The 24,265-nt window shown below is 47.1% G+C and overlaps 1 pseudogene; it reads right to left on the reverse strand.

The window, feature by feature from the left end:
• LOC102288198 (uncharacterized) overlaps positions 1 to 24,265 on the reverse strand; it is a 177,556-nt pseudogene that overhangs the window by 111,046 nt on the left and 42,245 nt on the right.

Genomic DNA, 24,265 nt, shown 5'->3' on the forward strand with positions numbered 1-24,265 from the left:
ACACTATTTCAGCCCTGGCGAGAAGTGACCCTGGGATCTGGAGCCACAGGACACAAGGAGCAAGTCCTGTCACAAGAAATAACAGGGTCAGGAGACGCAACTAATGAAGTCATAGCAACTGGTGTACCGAGCCAATCAGAAGAGGCGCCAATCTGTAAATGAGGATATAATTAGCAGAAAAAATAACATGCTTTGGTTGAATTCGAGGGGAGCCTGTAATGACTGGATATTGAGAAAGATTCCAAAAGATTAGAGCAAACATTATGCAACAAAGAATACCTAATTAGGGGAAAAAAGTGAATATGCCTTAATTAGAGGGAAGTGCATGATTGAAAGACGCAGCATTGTCTTTTAATATGAATGTAGTAATGAAGGTTAGTGCATAGCTCCTGGCTGGGCTGAGCCGAGCGCTCGGTGAATTAGCGGGAGCAGCACACACAGCTCTTCGCAGATGATGCTCTGTAGAGGGATGCTCACAGAGGCCCTGAGCCAGCTTTGCCCACTGAGGTGCCCACAGCAGAAGCTGGTCATAGCTGGTCATCTTGGCCCCAGAAGCCTCTTGCCTCCTGGGATATAAACACCCCCATGACTTGTCATGGAGCTTAAAATGCACAAAATAAATCAATAATTGTGCAAAAAATATGTCCACGTGTCAGCATCTAGGAACCTTTGATAGTTTCCTTCCAGATGTATAACTGGCAAGGTTTGGATGTTGTTTAGAAAATTAAAACAGAGCCATCTTCCTTCCAGGTCAGCTAGTCCAAGCAGGTCCCTCTAGTCACCCCAGCAGGGATGTGGGAGTTTTTATGATCCATGACAATGAAAAAAGAATGCTATCAGCTACCCTTCCTTTACTGCAGCAGGCATTTCAGAATACAAGCCACTACTAATTTTTCCTCTAATAGACAAACTACATGTTATTTTACTTCCTCTCTTTTTCCCTTTTCTCCCGAACTGTTCTGAGTATTGATTTTCATTTATTTTACACGATTCTTAATTGTCATCATTAGCTATCTATGCCACATCCCCCTGTTTAAATATGCCCTGTCAATTTTTAAGCATATTTATAGATTAATTTAAATGTGTTTTTAAATTTATGACTGCATACCTTTGGTATGTTTGTAACATTAAAATACTTATGGTACAGAATTTTTTAATTAAAACTATTCATCAAAGAAAGTCCAGGTAGCGAGCATCTCCTTGTGTGCGGTGGGGGTTCTGGCAGCCAGAGCAAGCAAAATAATAGGTCAATTAAAAAAAATCTAAAGATAGCGTTTGCAGAGACCCAATTGTTTAACGAGCATTTGCCAACCGATCCCCTCAAATTAAATTATGAACTTGCTTTTTTTAGTTATGGGCATCAGGGCTGCATGTGGCAGAAGGAGAGAGAAAGAGGCTGAGAAAGATAACTGCTCTTGCCTGGCTGCCTGCACACAGGGTTTGCTTCTTGGGGTCTGACTGGCTGGGCAACAGACACCCCTTTCTGGAAACTGACACTGGAAACTGCAGTCAAGTTCGCACTTCTTGTATCCAGGTGGCTCTGGTCTGCATGGTCATGCCAACTTTGATTGGACCTCTTAAGACCCATAGCTTTACCCTGCCAGGCTTCACCTTGCGAACCTGCTCCTCTCTGCTGCTACTGAAATGGACTTTCTCACGGTGGTTACTGGCTAGAAAAAAAATCTCTTCTGTTCCTTGCCCACGTGTGCTCCTAACTCACTTTGCGGAAGTGTCAGCTGCCTGGAGAACAGGAGGACCATCTGAAACGAACAGTGCATCAAGGCTGCCCTTAGCTGGTGCTTCCCAGGGATGCTGCTGTGGCTGCTTCTGAACAGGAGCACTGGCCTGGAGGGCCACTCGGAGGAGGCAGACACGTGATTAGTCAAAAAGCCAAACCACATCCCAGAAGGCAGTTGTTGGGGCTCTGTGTCAAAGTCCTGGAAATATAACCAGGTGCTCTGGGGCTCTCCAACCAGGAATGGGTAAAAAGAAAGGCTCAGCTTCATCCTACTCGGCCAGTCAGGTCAAAGGGTGGACTTGATGCTGGGTTTTTAAAATTCCTCATTCTTCCTGTCTTATCCTCTCTTGGGTAGACCATAAATTTTTGTATTTTCTTTCTATTTTCTAATAGTTGTCTTTTAAATTAGTAAATCATGGACCCAGGATCTTGATAATAAGTTTCATATTTCCTACACTTCAAAAATAACATTTCCTAAAAGCAAAAGGGATGTTTTTCGTCAGTATCCATATTTTCATAATATTTGATCAGTATTTTTTCTATTTATCGTTCTTACAATTTTTAGATTCACCTTCTTGTTTAGATTATCACAGACCCAACACAAATGAGAATGCTGCTTACAAACAGGATATGATTTTTCAACATAGCAAATTATTTATGATATTTCAAACATTTGGAATGGATAAAATTGACTTACACCCTACTGCTATTTTTATGTTTTATATTTAGCTGACTTTGGGGTGGAAATATTAGTGATAGGGCTAAATTTCAGTCCCTAAATACACAGCCTCAACAATAAAATGCTTTTCACAGTGTTCTAACATGAATTAGGTTGTATCAAATTTATTTTGAATCAAATGTTAGAAAAGTGAAACACTTCTATAAATTTGCCAGTTGGATATAGGGCAGCTGGGAGATTGCTCACTTGACTTCCTCACCAGGTTTGGGCCCTTTGGGGGGCATCCAGGGAGCAAAATCAGCTTACATATAAATATTTGGGTGGCCAATAGGAAAGCTGTTTCATGCACATCCTGCCATTCACTCCCTGATTTATTTCTGATGTGAGCTCTTATCAGAACGTCCCCACTGACAAGAGGGGGGCAAAGGCAGATCATAATAGAGATAGCTAATGGAGCAAGGTTACATTGGAATTGGACCAAATCCTCCTTTTACCCGACTTTGAATGCTAAATGAATCACTCAGATTTATATGGAGGTGGGAGCTCCAGAAGGTCCGCATCAGGTCAAAATAGGGTTACAATTCAATAAAACGCGTGGCAATGCTTTATTGACTAATGAACCCACCGTGCCGCCAACTGCTGTATTTTACTGTCGTCGACCATAACTGCCCAGCAATTACACTGTGAGTGTTTGCTAAAGACGTGCCTGTCTTTCCCCAGATCTGGAAGTAGGTTCAGAGAAGAGAGGCTCTGGGAGGAAGCACGTCTCTCATCTCTCCCAAGTCTTCCGGGGACAGAAGCCAGGTACCAATAATAACAGTGCAAACAAGTTGATGCTGCTATTTTTAAATAAGCTGTTATTATTGACTAACAGAGGTTGCCGTGGGTGGGATGACAAAGACTGGGAGCCAGAGAGTTGCTGCAAAGACTTCCACTAGAGAGCTCGCTAATGAGAAGCAGCTAAGCGCAGAGTCAAATGCTGGTGGCCATCCTTTCTGCTCCATCTTCTCTGGAGAGCTGCTGGCTGGCGGCTCTGTTTGAGATCTCTTCACTCTTCAGTCTCTGCCATCCACCAAACATTTTGTCTGTGGACATGTCACATCATCAGGTAAGGTGAGGAGCTGATGGCAAGAGGAATGCCATGGCAGAGATGATGGCGGATTGACAACAATCAGGGGTATTTTTGGGTAGAAGGATCTTCCCTGGCTTCAAATGTAGAGCATGCTTCCTGCACACAGGGAAGTTTCAGGGTTGTAGTCCTGGTCTGTGGCCACATTCACTTCCTCTCTGAAGTCTGTTTTCCTAGCAGCAAAAAAAAAAAAAAAAATTGAAGACTGCGATCTCTAAGGGCCTTCTAGTGGGACATCCACAAGAGCCGGATTGATGGCACTCACTTCAGAAGATGATGCCCTGAAGGATGATGCCCTGGAGGTGTTGTTAGTTTCCGTGGCTTCAGTCCCTCCCACCAGTCAGGACACCCCATCACGAATGTGTCACTTAATGCATCCTCTGTTCTTACCAGAAGTAAGGCTGGTCCAACTCTACTCCATGGCCAGGTCAATCGGGAAATATCTACCTCTGTGGAGGGGGCCATTCACCTCTGCCCAAACTCCAAATGCAAAGTCCAGTGCTGGGGACATAATGGGAATTTGTGACACTCGGCGGAGAACTTTAGGTCCATAAACCATAGACAGTATGTAGTCGTTCATCTGTGACAGACATAATAGGAATGATCGTCACTTAATAAGCAATCCAAGGCTAATTAAATGTTACTAATATACATTACAAAGATTCTTTTCATTTTTTTTTTTCTCACACTTCTTCAGAATACCCTTTGCGAGAGTGTAGAGGAAAAGATGCTGCACATGAATACTGAGGAAAATACTGGGGAAAAAAGTCTTCTTCAGTGGAGCTGAGGAAGAGCCATCACTCACTCCTTGACATCCCTTCAGAAACTCTGCAGGCAGGTGGGTTCACAGAGCTGAAGTGGGGGCTGCACAGAATGACCTGGACATTCTGCAGACTTACAACCAGTGTGGCCAAGGTACTGCCCCACGCTGCCAGCCTCCATCCTGTGTGGCAGCCTCTCCCTGTGAAGACTCCATGCCTGATTCACCTGTGTGGCAGCAGGTACCGAGCTATGCAGTAAAAGTACTCTTTAAAAGCCTCTGAATCCCTTATACTTGGCGGCTTCTGACTCTGGGGGAGGGCCGTGCTCACCCCAGGGTGGGAGGACTCGGTGGGTATGCACAAAGATCCTTCGGGATCAAAGGACCTTCCCCTCGGTTGCTGGGAATGTTGGTAGTAGACAACTCTCTGCTGAATTCCTCTACAAAAATTACTCTCCTCTGAGGACAGTTGCCTCCTCCAGGTCATATGGCAGCTCTGGGGGATGCCCATGTCCAGTGACAAGTCAGGTGGGTATACAAAGGTAGGCAATTCCGAAGGTCCACCCCAGTTCCTGAGCTCCCTGTGGGGTTGGCCAAGGCTTGGGCATAACTGCTTTCCAGTTCAACTTCTCCCTCTACTCAGTCCTGCTTTCCTCCCTGAAGTACTGGTTGATGCCAAGCACAGTATTGAATAAGCCTCCCGCCTAAAAATCTATGGCCCAGAGTCTATTTCCTGCTCCTCTACCCCAGAGCCCTGTATGGTGGCTGAGCTGCAAGTTCACTGTGTGAGGATTTGATCCAGACACTCAGTTCCTAGCCCACTGTGGCTCTGAGCTAGGCTCTCCAGACACAGACCTGAGCCAGAAAGGTCTCCTGAGAAAATGGTTCCTGCGAGAGCATCCTGAGTTGAGGTTTATAGGAGATGGAACGAACAGAATAGGGCAAGAGGAAGATTCCAGCAAGACGGGGTCTCAGGGACGTTCTAGTCTTGAATTCACGGGGAGAGTGTTCTGGAGCATAAACCACAACTGGAAGCCAATGCCTTTTATATCAGTCAATCATTGATTGTGGTTGCCGTGGTGATAAGAATCAGGGCATAGCTTCTTGAGGGGTAGCTCCCATGGCAAAGAGCAGTTCTCCAGAGAAGGAGCAACTGAGAGCGGGTAGCCTGGGGAACGGGTGGGCCCAGTGTCTACTCTACCACTTGTCCTTATGCCGGGAAAAAAGCTTGTCGCCCATGAGTTGTGTCCACCCTGGTCCCAGGAGACTCATTCCATTCATTTCCTGTCTGAACCATCATCACAGATGACTTAAGAGAAAGGATGCTCTTATATTTGCATGTTTAAAAAATTTTGTTTTGCAAGCCTTTTCTCATCTGCAGTCTCCTCTTTTCTTCACAACCACACTGAAAGTAGGTAGAATTGGTGTTGCTATTCCATTTCACAGATGGGGAACACCAAGTCCTAAGAGAGGCCAGACCAAAAGTCACCCATTTTGAGGCAGAGGTGGGGCTCAACACAGCCCTCCAGTGTGTAACTCAGGGTACTGGAAATCAGGCAGGGATCCCTGGTGCCATCACCAGTGGGAGAGCCCATGTTATTGTCTATGAAGTGCACAACCTGTCCAACTGTATCAAGCTACCCCGGGCCCACTCATACTGACCTGAGCTGGAGTCAGTCCACCCTAGAGACCATGGGGATTCCCCTCTAACCTGAGTCAGCCACTTTTCACTGGTCTATTGTACTCTACTCTGCTCCCACTGTCTTCTTTTCCCTCTCAAAGTTTCTGCTTTTCAGAACTTCAGCTTGCAAGAGTTTTCAGCTTGTCACTATGGCTCTGGCTTTAACCAGACCTAACTCCCTAAAACCAGCCTGCTAATGGGCAGTCCCTGCCCCAACCCAACAACATTTTTCTTACTCTCCCATTCCTCAGAGTATATTGGCTCAGCTTATCTTTTGATGCTGGGTCAGAGGTCACAGGCCAGTTGACGGATTGTTGGATTTCTGATCTTCATCCAGACCCAGGTCACTGGGTGGGATTACCTGGTACAAAAGGGTGGCCAGTGCCCTTCACAGGGTCTGTGAGGGCAGACCTCTTTAATGCACCAGGTCTGGATTGTCACCTCTTAGGGCATCAGGGGCAGATCGTGAACTGAAGCTCTTTCCAACTCTGAATTCTGTGATCGTAAGCCCCAAACCATACCCCTTAGAAAAAAACCACAAGGACAACTCACCATCTGGATGGCTGACCCATTTGCTGATATCTTCCTAGTCAAGCCACCAGGCTGTAGACAAGATCTCAGCAGGCTGTGCCCACAGACAGCATGCATCAGTGTCTCACATGGTTATCCATGGGATCAGTACATCTGGTGCCCTGGAGGGCAATGGGCTTCAGTGATAAACAGACAGATCTCTCTTGATAGAGAAGATGGAAAAAGAAGGTACTATTCAAAAGAAAGAAAAAAAAAAAAGACACTCAATTTGAGGTCAGAAGACCCACATTATGACATTGGCCGATCAAGGGATCCCTCCAAGCTGTCATTTCTTCACTTGAAAATGAGGACACCAGTTTGGAAATTGACCAGGTAGATGTTTGTGAAAGCCAGAGGTGGATGCTGGTGCTCAGCACAGGTGCACGCAGTAGTCACATCTTCAGGGACATTCCTGTCTGGAATTAGCCTCTCCTGGGCTTGTGGTGGTGGTGGTGACACAGGGCCTTGCATCTTTCCTGTTTGCTCACTGTCCCTGCCACCTCCTACCTTCACTCCGTCACGGCTGAGTCTTGCTCCCTGGCCATGCAAACGGGCCGCTCCTCTGGCCGGGAGCAACAGCCCTGAAGGACCCAGCTGCTCAGCTCCAACCTCCACCCCAGGGTTGTGTCCTGTACACCCACCACCTTGCCCCCCCTTTTTAAAGTTTGTTTCTTTTCAGAAGCCCACACAGTGTGAGGGGAGCCCTGCATAGCTTCTACCTCTCTTATATACAGTAGCTTGTTTTATGACTTTGTTTTAAAAACTATTGGCTTAGGGTGCAATAACACAGATGTCTTTGCCTCACAAGAGAACCGTGAATTTCCACTTCTCTCTCCTCAGTGACAGCTCCATTACCTTCCATGGATAGTCTCTTCTTCGGCCCTGCAAAAAGCAGGGGGAAAATGGTGTTTCTCCCGCAATTGGCCCTTACCGCCAGGGCCACCGGATCAATAGCGCCGGCGCCCAGGCTCCCTCCGTGGGCCCTCTGCATCCTCGCACTCCGTCCTGTCGCAGCCTCCTGGTGGTGGAGGAACACCACGTCTGAATCCCCAGAGGAGTGCTAAAGCCATCACGAAAGAAAGATCTGTTTTCTTGCTTGCGTCCTGCAGGCGTTTCTGTAAGTGGTGGCAACCCAGTGGCGGGGAAACTTTGTGGGCTGCCTTCCTAAATCTTCACCTGCCTGACCTCAGCTTGACAACTTCTTAACAGGCGCAGAGAACAGTCAATGCTCCGTGCGGAGCGGAGCGCTCCATCAGCCTCTCCCGCAAATGTCGGGAGTCCGGGCTGGATGCGAAGTGGGGAGAGCGGGAGGCAGATTTACACGCATATCACGGCGGGCACGCGGCGGAGTCAGCCTGTCTTGTGCTCCCAGGCAGAACTCTTCCTGCTCGGTAGCGTGTCATACTGTCACGCTGCCTCTTCCCTGGGTGTAAAATGGTAAGGTGTGAGTTTAATTAGCATAGAACAAAATTTCTTACTCTCTAATAATAACACCTTGAATTTTGATGTTACCTGCTCTCCAAGGAACTCAAAGCATTAAAACAAAAATGCATTTCTTCATTGTGTCTCATCTGACTCCAGAGAAAAGGGTCAGAGCCCCATTCCGCAGACAGGGAAACGGAGGCGGAGGGCTGTTCCTGGTTTACTAAAGCACTGAAGGAGCTTAACTGCCCTCTTTTCTCTTAATAGTTGTCCTTCAGTTTTATGCAGAATGTATGAGTTTCAATTCCTTGAAAACAAGGGTGAAGGGACTCATGTAGGGGCTGCAATAAGAGTGCCTTCAGACAGATGGCGGGTGACATTCACGAATGGGGTGGGTCGGGTGTGCCCAGCGGGGAGTGGCCTGGCCTGGACAAACTAGAAGGGGGTAGCTTCCCTTGCTCCAGATAAGTATTGGCACGCAAGACGACAAATCCAGCATCATCAAGTCTTCTGATACATGCATCTACAAATGTTGACACCCACTCCCCCAAAAAACTAGAAGATCCTCTCTTTTACAACGAATATGTGTCCTGTTGAGCACAGCCTCTAGTCCATGACTTTTAGACTAAGGTAGCGTTTGCACACTAACACTAGCGTGCTAGCTTGTGGATGGCACGTTAGGGTAGATTGAGAAGCACACTGGCCCAAAACAGGTGGAGGCTCTGCTCCAACTGTAGTGTGAGATGCTGGGTCCCTGGGGCATGGCAGTGACATGCAAAGAAAGAGATGAAGCCCAAAGAGGTAGAGGAGAATGTGGCCCGTTAAATGAAGGGAGAACCTCAGTTCAGTTCAGTGGCTCAGTCGTGTCCAACTCTTTGCAACCCCATGGACTGCAGCATGTCAGGCTTCCCTGCTGCTGCTGCTGCTGCTGCTGCTGCTAAGTCACTTCAGTCGTGTCCGACTCTGTGTGACCCCATAGACGGCAGCCCACCATCACCAATTCCCAGAGTTTACTCAAACTCATGTCCACTGAGTCGGTGATACCATCCAACAATCTCATCCTCTGTCATCCCCTTCTCCTCCCGCCTTCAATCTTTCCCAGCATCAGGGTCTTCTCCAGTGAGTCAGTTCTTCACATCAGGTGGCCAAAGTATTGGAGTTTCAGCTTCAGCATCAGTCCTTCCAATGAATATTCAGGACTGATGTCCTTTAGGATGGACTGGTTGGATCTCGTTGCAGTCCAAGGGACTCTCAAGAGTCTTCTCCAACACCACAGTTCAAAAGCATCTGAACCTACCTACAAAGGTTCTAACTGGAGAGCCCAGGGCCAGGAGGACAGTAGTACCTCTGCTGAGGACAGAATTGCTGAGAGAAGCCACTTATGGGATCTGGGACCGGGAAAGGTGACTGTGAGGGTTTCTGCATCAGGTACTCCCGGCAGAAAGAGGACAGATAGGGAGGGTTGCCTTGTGTCCTGTATGTTTGGGGGCTTCTTTGTTTCCGAGGAAAGTATACATTATAAAAGTTGTGAGATCAATTTGGTCTTCAGCTTGAGGTCACTGACTTTTTATTTGGCCAGGTGAGCACCTGAAAAATAAATAAATATCCATAGCAACTGTCTCAATTTTGTTGAAGAAAAGATCTTCTCAAATTAGAATGTATCTCATGATAGTCCTTTAAAGGAAATAAAATTTGGCTTAATAAAAAACGTTATTCCTTGCACATGGGTCCATGGATTACTGTTTGCGAGCCACTACTCTGACCCTCCAGAAGTAGCTGAGAAGAAAAGACTTGGGCTGGGTTTTAGAAGCAGTCACAAGATGGGAGATTTGTGAGCTTGAGGAATCCCCAGCACCACTAAGACAGAGAGGCACAAAAAATAGCTGCTCTATTCTAAGACCCAGAGGATGTTCTCTGCCAAAGGCTTGGGGAAGAAAGAGCGAGGAGACAGAAGGAGCAGTGGGGGTGATGGGGTGGGTGAACCAGCCCTCAAGGGAGGATGCGCTTGGCAGGATGAAAACAGTCCTTTGGCTCAACGGGCATCTTGAGTTGTCTGGAGCCCCATCCGATTCATCTTAGGGGCAGAGACAGAGCCTTCTGTGTCCCTATGAGAACAAAGGCTGGAGTTTGAGATGCAGGGACAGCCACCTTCCTCTGGATACCAAGAACAAGTAGGTGAACTAAGATGGGTAGCTGTAGGGGTTACACTGGTCCCCAGATACAGGAGGACAGTCCCACACAATCCATAAACTTAGACGGCTGCTTTCTGGGCAACCGTCTCTCTCTGCATTGGGCCTCTAGGCTGACATTGATGAAGATTCTCTGGACACCCAGGCAAGAGTCTTTCACTGGGATGAGGATTAACCATGGTTGTTAGTACTTGTGGAGGGGGAGCCCCCCCTCCCCTCACCAGAAGTGTGTGCTTCCTGGGGATTATGAGTTAATGCATCTCATAATGTTGTTGGCTTGTTGGCTTCTCCAGGTTTTGTGGTCTATTTGGAAGTTGTATTCCAGGGCTCCCACGAGCCACCTGGCTGCTGTTCCACTTGGATCAAGGTTTGCCATTAAATGCAATGAGGAGCTCGGGCCATTTATCATGGTGAATCCAGTGCCTAAATCTGGGAGGAAACGGTCATCGCTCCAAATCGGATCTGAGTCTCCCTGCCAGGAACCGAGTAGGGCTAGCTCTGCTGGATTTCTGGGCTGAGTTGTTATCTGTTTGTAAAAATGCGTGCTATTCATTTAACTCCTCTTCTGGATCTTATCCATCAGGCAATGAATTTCACTGGTTTGCATATTCATTCATTTGTTAAATGTTTACTGAACTCTTACTGTATACCAAACCTTGTACTTGTTACCATAATCAAGTAACATCCTTGTCTCATACTCTAGAGGAGACAGACATAAAACAGCAACTAGGTAATTTCAGAAAGTAATAAATGATCAGAAGAAAAAGCAAAGAGATTAATATTATAACAAACAACATAACCAAAAAATGAGCAAAAGACCTCAACAGACTTTTCTCCAAGGAAGACATACAGATGGCCAATAAACACATGAAAAGATGCTCAACATTGCTCATTACTAGAGAAAGGCAAATCAAAGCTACAAGGAGATATCACCTCACACTAATCAGAATCATCAACAAATCTACAAACTATAAATGCTGGAGAGGATGTGGAGAAAAGGGAACCCTCTTGCCCTGTTGGTAGGAATGTAAATTGAACAGCCACTATGGAGAACAGTATGGATAAGCCCTAAAACACTAGGAATGTAACTACCATATGTCCCAGCAATCCCACTACTGGGCATATACCCTGCGAAAACCACAATTCAAAAAGACACATGTACCCCAATGTTCATTGCAGCACTATTTACAACAGTACTATTTACCACTAGCACCACCTGGGAACTTAATTCTCCTGTTCATCCCCTCTTATCCTCCCCACCCACCCATCACACTTGGCTTAGAGGGGAGGGCAGTCAGGTGTCAAATTTAAGACTATTGTACTTGAAAGACCCACATTTGACAAACACAGACTTCCAACCTGGAAGCCCTTCCTCCTCGTTGATGAAGCAACCTAGATGTCCATCAACAGATGAACGGATAAATAAGTTGTGGTACATACGGACTATTACTCAGCAATAAAAAGGAATAAATGTGAATCAGTTAAACCAGGGTGATGGGCTTAGAGCCTATAATACAGAGTGAAGTAAGTCAGAAAAACAAGTACCGTATATTAACACATGTATATGAAATCTAGAAAAATGATGCTGATGAGCCTATTTACAGGGCAGGAATAGAGATACAGACATAGAGAGCAGACTTGTGGACACAATGGGGAAAGGGGAGGGAGGGACAAGTTGAGAAAGCAGCATTGACATGTGTTCACTGCTATGTGTAGAATAGCTAGCAGCTGGGAAGCTGCTATATGATACAGGGAGTCCAGCCTGGCACTCTGTGATAACTTAGAGGGGTATGATGGGGGTTGGGGTGGGAGGGATGTTCAAGGAGCATGGGATATACATATAGTTATGGTGGATTCACGTTGTTTTATGGTGGAAACGGACACAATATTGTAAAAACAATTATCTTCCAATTAAAAAATAAGAGAAAAGAGTGATTAGGCTTCTTTAAGACAGTTGTTGGAGATGATCCTTCTATAACAGATAACAACTCAGCCCAGAAATCCAGCAGAGCTAGCCCTACTCAGTTCCTGGCAGGGACACTCAGATCCAATTTGGAGCAATGACTGTTTCCTCCCAGGTTTAGGGAGGTGGTATCTGAGAAGATCTGAATCCACTCAGGGCTGAGGGCCTGGGAGAAGATTATTCCAGGGGGAGATAACAGCAAGTGCCAAGTTTTTCTTGGAGGAATGAGCATGGCATGTTTGGGGAACAGACAGAAGGCCATCATGGCTGAAACAGTCAAGCAAGGTGTGACTGGTGGAAGATGAGGTTGGAAGGAAGGTAGAACCCAGATAATGCAGAAGCTTACAGGTCATGCTGAGGCTTTGGGTTTATCATATTAGAGTTGTGAAGAAAAGCATTGAAGAGTTTTTAGCTATAAGGTGTATTAGTCAGGACAGGAGAGGTTGTGCTGCAGTAACTGATAACTCTGAAATTCCAAAAACTTAAAATAATTTCTTCCTCAGACCATAAGTACATCTTAAGTCAATGGAGGGGATGTGCTTCTCACTAAGTGTGTTAGTGGTCTTAGCTTGACAGACAATCCAGTTTTGAATGTTACTGGTTCCCATGTCTTGGAGAAGGCCAGTGGCACATCACCCACCGTCTTAAAGGTATACATTCAGGGACGGACATAGGCAACTTTCATCACTTTCCATTAACAAACTAGGTCACACATTGTTGCCTGTCCTCAGAAGGATGGGTTGCTAGCCTGAATGACTACCATCCAGGGCCCCTGCTGGTGGAGGAGAGTCCAGGGACCCAGCAACAGTCTCTGGTGTCCCTGCAATCATGGGCTCCATGGTGCAGTGTTCACCTTGTTTGAATCATTTTCCCTCTAAATAAGGCTAATCCAGCTATTTAGTTTAATCTCTAATGTAGTAGTAAAGACTGGAGTTATTGATTTAAATTTTTGCAAAACATTGGGATAGAGCTCTGAGAAAGCAGCTAAGGGGGAATCTTACTTAGTGCAAGATCTGGGCTTGAATATGACCCTGGGCTGTTGCTGGCTTGCTCCCTGCTTGTGAGCACCCACCTGCTGCCCACTTCCACAGCAGCCTGGAGAAGGTATTTGCCTGGATTGGGTGACCCTGATGATGGGGAAGATCAGACATCCCTGGAGAGTCCCCCCATTCTCCTTTTCTTCCATGGACTCTAAGATCCTCTAGGGGTCCCAGGACTGTGGCCACTGTGATATCTATGGTGTGGACATCCCTGCAGCTGGGGCTCCATTTTGCTGGCATCTCTTTCTTCAGCCTTGGTTTTCCCAGTTGAGTGGCTTCCTCATGCATCACACGGTCCACCTCTGAGGGCCCCTGCAGGCCTTTAGGTGCCAGAGGAGCGGCAGGAATCTCTGCCCTCCTGTCTGACCACTCACTGCTTGGACTTCACATAGAGCGGCCTTTCCCCTCTCCCCAAGCAGGGCAGGGGCTTTCCCCAGTGACCATCTGACTGAATTCTGTCTTCCCTCACTATGACTTCCCTGCCCAACTCCAGCTCAGCTGAGAGGTGAGGGGCCAAGTTGCCTGGACCACCAGCCCTGGCTGAGACCTCTGTCCTGTTCATCTTTCCTGAGGCTCTTATTCTCCTGTTGGGCCAAAAACCTTGTTCCCGAGTCTCATCTATAGCCTCCCTTCGGGCCCACCCTGAATTTCTTGGACTTGACCCTGCATTGTGAATAAATTCCCATGGGCATATTCTTTTAGTCTTTCATCCTGCTACATGCATTGCTAGCTGGCCATACCTCTTGTGCCTGGAACTGTAGGCAACAATCTTGAGTCATCTTTCTCTTGCCTCCTGTGGCCTGAGGCAGTTCAGAGCATTCAGTATGAACTCCTTGAAGCCTCACTGGTTTGCACTGTTTTGTGAAAGTGCAAAAACCTGAAAGTTGGATGGGAAGAAACATCATCCTCTACAAGGCTTAGGGCAGAAGATGGTCTTAACCCTGGTAGGGAAAGCAGAATCCCTGAGCTCACCTCCTGGACCTCCCCTGACTTACATGTCCTCCTGAGCCACTTCCCTTCTCCAGGCCTCAATTCCCTTCTGAACAACGAGGAGGAAGGGCTTCCAGGTTGGAAGTCTGTGTTTGTCAGATGTGGGTCTTTCAAGTACAATAGTCTTAAATTTGACACCTGACTGCCCTCCCCTCTAAGCCAGATGTGATGGGTGGGTGGGGAGGATAAGAGGGGATGAACAGGAGAATTAAGTTCCCAGGTGGCGCTAGTGGTAAAGAATTTGACTGCCAATGCAGGAGACACAAGAGATGTGGGTTCGATCTCTAGGTTGGGAAGATCCCCTGGAGGAGGAAATGGCAATGAACTCCAGTATTCTTGCCTGGAAAATTCCATGGACAGAGGAGCCTGATGGGCTATAGTCCATGGGGTCGCAGAGTTGGACAGAGCTGAGCACGCATGCACGTGACATTTGTACTCCCTGCAACTCTTCCCTGCCAAGCCTGACATCCCTCCTGCTACCCCAGCTGATGCCCATATGTGGGGGTGCTGAGATGGGCTGCCCAGAGCCCCTTCCAGAGGAGGGGACATATTCCCCCAGCTGTTTGGAAAGGCTCCAACATTCAGCCCCCAGCTGGCAGCCCTTTCAGGAGCGCCTGCCTGAAGACCCAGCCCTGCCCATGGGTTAGCCTTTTTCCAGGTTTAATTGATCCAGGTAGGGGGTGTAAAGACCTCAGAATCCGGAATCCTCCACCCTGTTGTCTGAGGTCTCACTGCTCAGCACCCTCCCCTGCCCAGTCCTGCTTCTTTCCTCCCCTTCCTTGTCTTCCATGGGGATCCCAAGAGTGCTTATTAACAAACTCCCAGTCTGGAGCCCGCCTCCCAGGAAACCCCACCTGCGCCTGCCACAAGCAGCCTGTGAGGAGGAGAGAGGCCTGGGAAGGGGAGGAAGAGCCGTGGAGAGACACCTGCGGCAGATACGGCAGCCTCGTCCTATCTCCCGGCCCCTCTCTTGGCTTCCTGGTACCTGACCTGGGCCATCCTGCTAGACATGACTTCTGCTTTTCAGCCATGTCTACATGCTTGGGTCCAAACGAGCAAGTTCCACACTCTGGTCAAACAAGGAGTTGATTACATAGCCTTTCCATTCATCGGGGTGAGTGTTTTTTTAATTTATTTATTTTAATTGGAGGCTAATTACTTTACAATATTGTAGTGGTTTTTGCCATACGTTGACATGAATCAGCCATGGGTATACATGTGTTCCCCATCCTGAACCCCCCTCCCACCTCCCTCCCCATCCCATCCCTCAAGGTCATCCCAGCGCACCAGCCCTGAGCACCTGTCTCATGCATTGAACCTGGGCTGGTGATCTGTTTCACATATGATAATATACATGTTTCAATGTTGTTCTCTCAAATCACCCCACCCTCGCCTTCTCCCACAGAGTCCAAAAGACTGTTCTATACATCTGTGTCTCTTTTGCTGTCTCACATATAGGGTCATCGTTACCATTTTATAAATTCCATATATATGCATTAGTATACTGTACTGGTGTTTTTCGTTCTGACTTACTTCACTGTGTATAATAGGCTCCAGTTTCATCCACTTCATTAGAACTGGTTCAAATGTATTCTTTTTAATGGCTGAGTAATATTCCACTGCGGTTCCCGTTCATTTTACTCTCCTTGTTCACATTTGCTCTTCAGCTCCTTTTTATCTAAGGTGGGATGAGGTGTGACCTGAGGGGGACCTAGCAGGGGCTGCAGGGTCTGGAGGCCCAGGAAAGGGAAGGCCTTGCTCTTCAGTCTGCCCGGAGACCTCATCTTTGCCTTCCCAGTCTTTCACCCTGTGGACGGTGAGAGCATCTCTTTGGTCTCCTTCTGCTTCCTTGGCCCTAAGGATGCTGAGAGGGCTTGTCCACTTGTCATGAGTATTTCCCAAGGATGCATGCCCTCAGAGCCAGGCACTGTGTGGACGGGGAGTTCAAAGGAAAGAACGACATCCTCCTTGAAGTGAAGGGCACAGTCTTACACAGAGGAACACAGTTGAGCTGTGGAAGAATGGCATGAAGCAGGGGTTCCCAGCCTCCAGGATCTAATGCCTGGTGATCTTAGGTGAAGCTGAAGTAACAATAATAGAAATAAACTACACAATAAATGTAATGTATAATGCACTTGAATTATGTGAAATCATCCCCCCACCCCTCTGGTCCATGGAAAAATCATCTTCCATGAAAAATGGTTGGGGACCGCTGGCATCAGAAACTCTGCAGAGACCTAGAGGATCAGCACATGTCACCAAGGCTGGGAAGCAGCGAGGGCTTCCTGCAAGAGGCGACATTTGAGCTGAGCCTTGAAGGGAGAGTTGACTTTCTGGGACTTCACCACTTTCCTGAGTTGCCACAGTCCTCCTTGGCCCCTCCGAGGGCTGAAAAGCGAGGCAGCCCTGGGACCCCTCCAGGCCAGGCAGGAGCACGTCCTGTGTTTGTGCCTTGGTTGTTCTGCACATGTGACACCTGGCCAGCCTTCATTTTGTCCACATGTGAGCACCTGAGCTTTGGGAGCCAGAGAGGAGAGTGGATGTTGGGTGGCTGCTGAGACCAGAGGGAGCGACAGGGCAGAGGGTGCTCAGGAGGAAAGGCCTCTGCTCTCCTGGTGGGAGGACGCGAAGGTCCAGTCCTGGGACTCAAACTCCTGACAAGCTTCCCTGGTGGATGCCTTCTAACGCCCCCAGCAGTGAGAGGTCCTGGGCGAGGCCTTTAGGGCTCAGAAGCCCCAGGATGGCCAACACCTGGAGTCTGACAAGCTCAGAAATTGCAGGCAAACCCCCATCCCTCCCTGGGCCTAGGTATCTTGATTGGGAAATACGAACCTCCCTCTAGAAAAACTTTCTGTAAAAGTTCTTGTTTTCTGTTCACTTAAGCTCTGTTTTGATATACAGTGCACAACGAATATTCAGTGTTCATCTACCCTGTGTCAGGCAAGGTCTCTCATCACCACCCCCGTCCCTTGGGGTTCATGTTCGTTCATTCGTTCATTCCTTCTTTCTCTCATTCATCAACTTATTCAACAAATGCCCTCTCTGTGCCTGGCCAGGTCCAAGTGTTGGGGACACAGTGGTGAACACCCTGCGGACGTCTCTACCCTTCCATTCTGGTGTGGGAGACAGAAAAGCGAGTGAACAAAGGGAAATTGCCCTGTCCCTCCACCACCTGCCTCAGAGTCACTGAAGGGGCTACTGCGGACTCCATGTCCATGTTCCCCCAGGAGGCTAGATGCTTTAATTGGATTTAACTCTCTCTAAAGTTTAATACAAAGGCAATAGTTTTTCATTATGATGGATATTATACTCTGAATACGTCTTTTCAAAGAATGTGGCCCTTCCCCCTAGTTACTGGTCTACCCCAACCCCAACTGGAGACTAATTAGGGCAAAAGGACCAAAGCGTGCTGTTCTCTCAAAGGGGAAACTGAGGCAGCAGGCAGGAGACTCACCCACTCCCGACTTCCAACGGGATTTTCTGCTGAAGCCCCTGTCTAAGCAGCTTAGGAAGGGTCCTTCTGCTCTGGGCTGGTCCCTCCTCCTCCACACCATTGTCCTGCCTGTCCCTCGTAGTGCAGGAAAGGGTGGGGCCCTGGTGGATCTGGTAAATTCAGCAAAGTGGGTGGTCTGAGCCGGGTTGGCCCAGCTGATGAGCATTTTTGTGTTGTTTGGTTTTTGTGTGCCTCTGTTTATTTTTGCCTTAACAGCACAGACTGACTTTTAATCCTGCCCCAAACTGACTTTCTTTCTCCTTCCTCCTCGACTCAGCTCACTTTGCTTCAGTTTGGAAATCATTTCTCAGTTTTTCCCCTCTGTGGACTCTAAGGTTTCAGGAGCAGCTGAACTGTAAAAAATCCTTACTGAGAGGCCTTCCCTAGAACCACAAAGTGGGTTCAGAACGGTGTGAGGGGTGTAGCCCTGAGCACGGCCTCGTGGGGTCTACGCAGGGCCAAACATCTGCTCAGAGATGGGAATCACCAGCTGGTTAGCTTCATGCAGAGAGAAATAACCCTAGGTACTTATAAGTTGTTATTTGTGGATATAGAGAAGCCTCCATCAACCCAGCTGTGTTAGAAAATTTGATCAAAACTGAAAGATGTTCAGGTAATAAATTTAATTCCAAATTACGGAGCCCAAGATATACACTGACTTTCAGGAAATGGGAAAGTCCACCCAGGCCCATCACTGTAGACTTTGAACACTAAGGCATTTGACAAAGCTATGCAGGGACCCTCCCTGGGTGAGCCACTATGCTTGGGGCCAGCTCCAGCAATGAGCACGTGGTTTCTGCCCCGACACACTGCACTGTGTGCCTGGAGGTGGGGCCTGGTGTGGTAACAGACACCCCAACCAGGCCATGTGATGTGAGCTGCCACTTCAGGCTGCTGGACTAGCCAGGGAAAGGAATGCAGGCCCTAGTCTTCTGGGTATGAGATTGGGGAACAAGATACATCTTAGTACTTTGAGGAAACTGATTGAGTTCAGTGTTTCCAGACTGTGATAGGCGGTCTGAGTGGCAAAGCAGGACCCACCCGAGGGAGGCAGGTGAGTCCCATCATGAAGGTCTTTGAAAACATGTTAAAGACGGTATTTAACATGGGTATTTCCCTGGAAGTCCAGTGGTTAAGACTCTGTGCTCCCAGTACAGGAGGCCGGGTTTGATCCTTGATCAGGGAACTAGATCTTGCCTGGCACAACTCCATGCCGGAAATAAAAACAGATCCTGTATGCCACAGCAGAGACTGAGGATATCACATGCCACAACTCAGACCTGGCACAGCCAAATAAATACACATATACATATTTTTAAAAAGATGGAGGGATTCTGCAACAGAGAATAAACATGCACGCTGCAAGGTCAAGTTTGCGTTAAGAAAGATGATTGGTTGCAGTATGGAAGATACATTGAATGTATTTGTACTTTTTAGTTTGTGCTTAGTCTCTCAGTCATGTCTGATTCTTTGTAACCCCATGGACTGTAGCCCGCCAGGATCCTCTCTGTCCAAGGGATTCTCCAGGCAAGAATATTGGAGTGAGTTGCCATTGCCTACTCCAGGGGATCTTCCCTGACCTCAGGGATCAAACATGCATCTCTTGCATCTCCTGCATTGGCAGGTGAATGCTTTACCACTAGTGCCACCTGGGAAGCGCATTGGATGTATTAGAGGCTGGCAATATGGCAGCTGTTGAATTGATCAAGTGAAAGGAAGTGGTGGTGGGACCTGGTCATGGAGTAGTAATGATGAGAAAGGACAATCATGGGAATGGACACAATTCAGTGATGGGACAGACAATGGCTATACTGGGGAGGAAATAATCTAGGATGGTCTCTGGTCATTGATCTCTAGACAAAGAATTCAAGGCAGGTGAGGACAGGAAGAGAGGTGGTAGGTTAACTTTGCATGCACTTACGAGATATCCAAGACTGTTGTTCAAAAAACTTATATCTGAAGTCATATTTGATGCCAAAGGAGAGATAAAGTTTGTCCACAGAGTAAAGTGAAAAGAGAGAAAAAGGAAAATCCCAAGGAAATTACTTATAATGGAAAGATCATGAGAAGTAAGTCTACTTACTTCTCATGTAAGAGACCAGAAAGGAATGGCCAAAAAGGAGCAACAATCCAAGTCTGAAAGTCAAACATTTTTGAAGTAGTTAACTGCTCTCATGCTTGCAGAGAAATCAGGTTAACTAGGAACTGAAAAGCATCCTTGTCTCCATGCATAATAGCATTCTTGGTGACACAAGTTTCCATGAGATGGGAAGAGCAACTGCCAAATTGTGTGATGAGTTAATTGTGAAATCACATACAAGCCCCCATGTCCCTGTCCTCTGAAGGAAAAAGCTTTTGCTTCAGTCTCCCAAGCATTCTCTGAGACTCCAAAGACTGGCTCACAATTTAATGATTAGGAAATGTGAAGGTGTAGAAACAAACAAACAAAAAAATAGCTTTGGGCCAGGAAATGGCTAACAGTTTGGACTATAAATCTGCCACATAGTGGCAGGGTTTGGGAATCCCCGAGCTCCCAGTTCCTTGGAAGTTTCAGATATAGGCTATATCTGAGTTGTTTTTACAGGAAGCAGACCCCCACCAGGTGAAAACTGCTGACCACAAGCACTAGACCCTAGACCAGTTGAAACCAGAAGGCAGATGGTGCTTGAAATCTTACCTTGATGCCAACCAATTGTGCATGAGCTGATTACACACTCTGCACCCCTGCTCCCTCACACTGCCTTTAAATACCCTTCCTTGAAAGCCATTGGGGAGTTTGGGTCTTCTGAACATAAGCTGCCCGTTCACCTTGCTGGGTGCCCTTCAATAAGTGCTGTCCATTCCTTTACCATAATCTAATGTCAATACACTGTCTTTACTGCACATGGGTGAGTACACTCATATTTGGTTCACTAACAATTTCAGGGAGAGTGGAGATAGCAAGTGTAGACCACTCTTTCAGAAACTTGGCTGGGTGTGAGGACAAGAAGCTGCTTAGGGCTATAAGGATTATTTTTATTAAGTTGGGAGGGATTTAAGTATGTTTTGTTGTTAAAAGGAAGGAATAGAAAGAGAAGACAGTGGGAGATGTTGAAAACATAGGAGAAAGAGAAGTGAATCCACTAAGCCGTACCACTCAGAGAGCAGACTTGGAAGAAAAGTGGAGCAGAAACAAAGTGGGGTGGTCAACTTTCCATGCAAGGAGAGAAGATTTTTATATTGAGATGGGAGACAAAGATGGAGGGTAGGAGATGTAGAGAAAGCCAGGTGTGAAAACTCAAGGGAGGTGGTACAGAGTGTGGAAGGCTCAGCTAGGCCCAGAGACTTTGTGTTTGTAGAGTTCCAATTTGCAGAAGACTGTGGCTTTTCTCCAGCGTTGCTTGTTCATTCAGAGTGGGAAGACAGAAGAAAGGGAAATGGATTGATTCAGGACGGGGGTTTTGCCAGGGTAGAGCAGGGACAATGCAAAGAATGGTGACATGGAGGATCCTCACACCTAAGTGGTTGAAACGAAAGAACACAGAGCACAGATGAAGAATCTAAGGCAGAAAGCATTGCTAGGAAGGATGAGAGAATTGAGATACATTCTACCAGAAATCCCAGTAAAATAGAAGAAAATGTATATAAAGAGAAAATCTTCAAGACAAAGACAGCCCTGTGCCTGAGAATGTGTTGCTTCTAGCATTTAAGACTTGAGACTCATAGTTTCTAGGGGAAGGTATAGACCATCTGGGGTTGACCAGATGGCTAACATAGGATGGATGCGGGTCACTGGAAATTAGCAGGTGGATCAGACATTTGTGAGGCATCAGTGATGGGTGATGGGTCATGCATGTTAAGGCTGTGTGATGTGCATGCTTAGTCGCCCAGTCATGTCCAACTCTTCGACTCCATGGACTATAGCCCACAAGGCTCCTCTGTCAATGTGATTTTCCAGGTAAGAATGCTGGAGTGGGTTGCCATTTCCTCCTCCAGGGGATCTTCCTGACCCAGGGATCAAACCTGCCTCTCCTGTGTCTCCTGTATTACAGGTGGATTCTTTACCCACTGAACTCTCTGGGAAGCCCATGTATTAAGGCTGAGGTCACCTTAAATGATGACAATGGGTTAGGGGTAAGAGAAAACGTGGATCCGGTTGTCATGGTGTCTGATAAACGAGAATGACAGAAGAATATCTGTATCCAGGAGATTGGTGAATGCCAGGAATTACCAGAGGTGAAGGGTAGTACAGGCAGATGGTGCTTGTCTTCAGGGATAGAAGGAAAAGTGATTCCCAGCTGACACTGATGTACACGGAGCCTGGAAGAAGGAACAGTTGCCACTACAGAGGACTGCAGGGGAAGCTTGTCCCTAAAGAGCATCACCAAGACCACAGCACCAATTAGAGCAGAATGAGAACATTGGATATAGACAGGAGATGTAAGGAGGTTTGTTTATCAAGAGACAGGACTTCCATCCAGCAGTTTGGAAGGGAGAGGAACACATGGCATAGGGATGGGAGAACTTGGAGGCTGGGTCTCTAGAGGTCAGAGGTAGAAGGTTCGTAGGAGTAGTGGCATCAGCTTGTGCCCGAGCACCCATGAACTGGGAAGACAGTGCTTGAGAGCCAGTCAGTAACAGTAGAATTTATTGCTTCAATAAATTCAAAATGAATGTTGGAAACACGGGCTCAGGCTCCATCATTTCCAGAGGCATTCAGCTTGTGGCGCCCAGTGCCCCCTGGGTCCTCTTCCTGTGGGGTCTTCCCTAGACCAACCAGGAGCTCTGCCCCCATGGTGGCCCGGTTTGTCCAGGGATCATCAGACTCTCGTGGTTGCCACTTTGGGGGAGCTGCTGCTTCCCTACTACCAATCCAGGTCTCTACCAGGAAGCTCGTTCCACATCAGATAAGGGAGAAATGACTTTTTTTTAAATTATTAAATTGGGATTTGACAGAGTAATTGTTAAATTGGTATTTTACTTTAAAACCCTTTCTTTGAGCTTATAAATTGACAGTAGAGGGAAACTTTCTCAACAGAGATTTTTGTAAGATGTATCATTACTAAACTGTATTTAAACACATTGAATGAGCATACATTAGCATCAGTAAAATGGGGAGGAGGAAGGACAATTGTTTTATTTCTAAAATACTTCAATGATGTTCACACAATGAGACCTTGTGACCTTATCAGCTCCGAAGGATGATGCTGGTGTTGCAGGTTTGAGTCTCTTAAAATAGAGCATCTCAGGTCTCATGAGGGAATGAACAGCGGGTGGGATGTGTATTCTAAGACCCAAGTGTTGAGATTTCTTTAAGAACATGTTTTTAAAATTACTGCTGTTTTGCAAGAAAGTACAAATAATCTAAGATCGTAGGCCCCAATTTATTGAATTCCTGGTTCTTAAAGTAGAGTCTAGTACTGATAGTCCTGGAAAAGTGTATGATAAACTTAACTAAAGCCGGTTTTCAAGTGGTCAAATTGGAACTCACCACAAGAAAGTCATTAGACTAATTCCTGGGGGGGAAAAGTAGTCAAGACTAACATGGCAGACAGAATAACCCACGTGCTGATGGTGATGGCTGGAGGAGCAGGGCCCTTCCACTCTGTTATATTCCACCCAAGAAAGCATCCTGGGATAGCAGAAGGGGGTCTGGGTCTAGTGTCTTTATTTGTCTAAATCTGTGATTTATCCTCCCTGGGTTCTTCTGTCTTGAGATAAACCCATCTTCTGTCCCTCCCTCTGTTCCACTTGGTCACATGCTGGGCTCATGCCTGTTGCTCCCTGCAGAGGACAGTCAGTGGATGGATGGATGAGAGAAGGAAGAAAAGAAGAAATTCATCTCTGAAATCCTCTTACCTCAGGCTCAGCGTCAGTCTATAATATCCAAGGTAACATGCTGGGAGAGCCCTGAGAGGTTGAGTCCCCCCACCCCCAACCCCATGAAGCTCCAACCAACTCCCTGATGGACTCAGGTTGGAAAGACCAGAACTCCTCAGTCTAGAAAGTTTCAGACCAAGAAGAAAGGTGGCTCGGTGATAAAGAACACACTGGCCAATGCAGGAGACATGGGTTTGATCCCTGGATTGGGAAGATCCCCTAGAGTAGGAAAATGGCAACCCACTCTAGTATTCTTGTCTGGGAAATTCCATGGACAGAGGAGCCTAGCGGGCTACAGTACATGGGGTTGCAGAGAGTTGATACGACTGAGTGACTGAGCACGCGAGAAGAAAGAAGCTCCTCTACCTTCCACATCTACAGTGTGGGTGCAAAGAACACAGATTTGTTTGCCAGATTTCGGTGTCTAGAGCAGAATCACATATTATAGCCACCTTGCAGGTCTTACCTTTTCTGTCCCCCCTTGTGACCTTTAAGAGAAAAGTCATAAATATTAGATGTAATACCACCAAAGGTGCTGAATGTAGAATAAAGTCCCAGAGCCCACAACTCTGCTTGGTGGTCCCAGTGACCGCTACAAAGACATTTAACAGAGACTTAAATGCCTCCTCAGGTGGCTGATGCATAGTGAACCATGAGTCAAGTTAGAAGGCCAGGGGGTGAAGAAGTCCCAGAATCTCTGTCTCTTCCTCCTGCCCTATCTGTTCACCTCCCATTCCTCCAGTTTGCCTCTC

The sequence above is a fragment of the Bos mutus genome, chromosome 18, assembly GCF_027580195.1.
Source record: "Bos mutus isolate GX-2022 chromosome 18, NWIPB_WYAK_1.1, whole genome shotgun sequence".
In the NCBI taxonomy this organism is placed as follows: domain Eukaryota; kingdom Metazoa; phylum Chordata; class Mammalia; order Artiodactyla; family Bovidae; genus Bos; species Bos mutus.